This window comes from Rhinopithecus bieti, unplaced genomic scaffold (assembly GCF_001698545.2).
Source record: "Rhinopithecus bieti isolate Rb0 unplaced genomic scaffold, ASM169854v2 scaffold_12049, whole genome shotgun sequence".
NCBI lineage: Eukaryota > Metazoa > Chordata > Mammalia > Primates > Cercopithecidae > Rhinopithecus > Rhinopithecus bieti.
In genome coordinates, this window is record NW_016807278.1 from 556235 (window position 1) to 559880 (window position 3646).

The window sequence follows — 3646 nt, forward strand, 5'->3', positions numbered from 1 at the left end:
AACACACATAATAAATGACATATCCAGAATTCCAATCCAGTTGGTCTCCAGGGTGCATGCTATTTTCTATTAGCCAGATGTTCTTTTTAAAAATTTCAACATTTCTACTTGTTATACATTGAATTGTGCATGCCTGAAATTCATATGCTGAAGTTCTAACACCCAGTACCTCACAATGTGACCTTACTTGGAAATAGGGGTAACTGGAGATGTAATTAGTTAAGGTGAGATCATATTGGAAGAGGCTGGACACTTCTCCAATATAACTGATGCTCTTATTAAAAAAAAAAAAAATCCAGGCCCGGTGGCTCACGCCTGTAATTCCAGCACTTTGGGAGGCCAAGGCAGGCAGATCACGAGTTCAGGAGATGGAGACCATCCTGGCTAACACAGTGAAACCCCATCTCTACTAAAAATGCAAAAAATTAGCCGAGCATCATGGCGAGTGCCTGTAGTCCCAGCTACTCGGGAGGCTGAGGCAGGAGAATGGCGTGAACCCAGGAGGTGAAGCTTGCAGTGAGCTGAGCTGAGATTGTGCCACTGCACTTCAGGCTATGTGACAGAGTGAGATTCCATCTCAGAAAAAAGAAGAAGAAGGAGAAGAAGAAGAAGAAGAAGAAGAAGAAGAAGAAGAAGAAGAAGAAGAAGAAGAAGAAGGAGAAGAAGACCCATTGAACAGGTAGCTATGCATACCAGGAGAATCTCATGTGAAGGTTGGAGTTAGCTGCCACTAGCCAAGGAACTACCAGAGCTAGGAGAAGGGACTAGAACAGATCCTTCTCTGGCATCTTCAGAAGAAACAGAGCCCTGCCGACACCTTGATTTTGGATTTCCAGCCTCCGGAACTGTGAGACAATACATTTCCATTGTTTAAGTTATCCAGTTGGTGGTGCTTTGTTATGGTAAACTTAGCAAGTGAATATACCGGTTATTAACTTAATTGTAAATGAGGTTTAACTGAATGTTTGGATTAGGGAATAAAATTTAACTGCTCATCAGAGTGTTTTTGAATGCAAGTGACTTATTGGACAATGATTCCCTAGTCTTGTTTTTAAGGGCCCTAAGTATATTACTAAATCTCCTCAAAGACTCACAAAACAAAGGCTAATCCTACTGAGATTAAATAAATTACCAGAAGTGACTTATTTTATTTACTAAATTATAGAACAAGCTACAACTATAAAGTGTGGCAGCTAAGAACCATTTCTGCAGAAGCTGAGAACCTGAGACCCTACCTTCTCTAATGTCTAGGAAAGCTCATGCTCTTGGATCGCAAGAGCAAACCCCACAGCTAACAATGATGGCTAGTGTAGGGGTGAAGGGGAATTTCTCCTTCGACTTCTGAAGGTTCACTGAAAATCAACTGACCAATGGTAGATTAACAGGAGAAAAGGTATACACAGCTTTATTTTAAGCTGCATAGCATGGGGGAATGGCAGGAGAATGATTACCCAATAACCCACTGAGGTACAGATGTTTATATCACCTTTCTTCACAGGGGAAGGAGAGGTGGAGGAAACGTGGTATTTTGAGAGATAGTAAGGTATACAAAGATGAATGAATAAGGATATTTACTGAATCATTATTTATATTAACAAGTGATTGGTTATTAACCACTAAGGAGTTTGTTAAATGACTTACAATCTCTGTATATGATGTAATGCTTTGTAACCATTTGAAGTGATATAAAGGTTAATGACATAAGTAAATAAGCCTTGATATTTTGGAAAATGAAAAAACATGGGCTGAAAAACAGTACTTATAGATTGGCCTAATTTGGTGGGAAAACATGTGTGAGACATAAACCTTGAGATATTAAAACTGCATGTCTTGATGTGGTGGGGTTATGGGTACATTTAAATTTACTTCTTTGGTTTTTGTGTATTTTTAAATATAAAACTGTGAAATGGTATTATTACTTTTATGATGAAATCCATTCTTAAATGGTAGTTTGCTCCTATCTCCATACAGCTGTCTCTGGGAATTGGTTTTGATGTAGTGGGAGAGGTACTCATTCACTGCAAAAGGGGAACAGGAAAACTGCCGGACAAGGACAGAGTGAGGGGAAATTCCACAAGACTAGTAAGGGTGGAGCAGAGTAGCTGGATGGGACAGGTTTTGCAGCCAGTGCTCTATTAATAAATGATATGCCCGTCCTTCAGTGAGCCCCATCAGCAAACATCGGTTCTGTGCCGGCTACGGAGGAAAAGAACAACAGCCTGTTTGAGCCTCAGAGGGCTGATTAGGGAGAGAAAAATTGCATGAAATAATTACAAAGTTATGCGTTAATAAATCCAAAATAATACAGCACTGACTGTATTATATACGTGGCAGGGGTGGTGCAGAGTAAATAATCAGAATTCTGAGATTTTGTTGAGAAAAAGGTAGGATGAAATACAACAATAAATAGGTCAATACTATCCAAAGTTCCTCAAGGTGTGCTTCAAGCCTGTTAGGCATGTTAGGTTGTCATGACACGTTTATAAAAGCAAGGGAAAGAGAAAAGAAGAAGGTAAATAGAAGGAACACTTCAGGTAAAAGGTGTGGCTAAGCCGGTGGTTTTCAAAGCGTGGTCCCTGAACTGGCAACATTGCCATAATCTGGGAACTTGCTAGAAATGCAAATTCTTGGGCTCCACTCCAGACCTACTGAATCAGAAAAACTGGCGGCAGGGTCTAGCCATTTGCAGTTCAACAAATGCTCCAGGGGATTCTGATGTAGCTAAAGTTTGAGAACCACTGGTTTAAACAACGTCTTGGAAGCTGGTGTGAGCAGGTTGTGGGTAAGGGAAGTGGCCTTACTAGAAGGAAAAAGTCACATCAGGGATTGATGGGACATTAGATGGGAAATACGGGGGCTAAGAAGGCTCTATATTGTTGGAGGTAAAATAGATTAAGCCTTTTCACAAACAACGTGGTTGGTATTTACATATAACTAATATGAAGGAAATTTGCTAAAGAAAAAAAATCCACATTCTCTCCTGATTAACACAACAATTAGCTTAAGATTTTCCCTGTTCCATGTATTTGCCCATATGTATACCTAATGTTCACACAGTTATAATGAAGTTCTGAGGTTCTGTTTATTTTTGCATTTTATAGTACACTAATATTTTGATACATTAATCAAGGTTTCCATTTTTATTTTGGCTTCTCCTGTTGTATTTCACGTTTTAGCTCTGCCTAGACTGTCTCTGGAGGGTTGTTACAACAGAACCAAATAATAAAGCAATCAAATGTGGATTACGAATTTCACAGTTGAAATCCAGGCCAAAGACAAAGGCATCTGGAAGTAAATGAACAGTCAGAGCCAGCTTTCCTCACCCCTAAAGGCTTGATAAAGTTGCCAACTAAGGTAGAGCTGCAGAGAATCAGAAAGAACAAGTGCATATCCTGGGGTCCATTCCCCACCTGGCCTGAACCCCTAGAACCCCATGGATATGGCCTAAACTCCCATCCTGAAAAGAATCTAGCTAGGGAAATGACAAGTGTCACAGAGGTCCTTCTACTTAACACCATATGAGAGCAGCAAAGGCTACAGGTGGCCCAGCTAGGACCTGAGGACCCAAGGCAACCTCTCAGAACTCCCCACAGCACGAGGGTGATGTGACAATGCAGATGGAATGTGGCTAAGTCAGAGGCTGGCC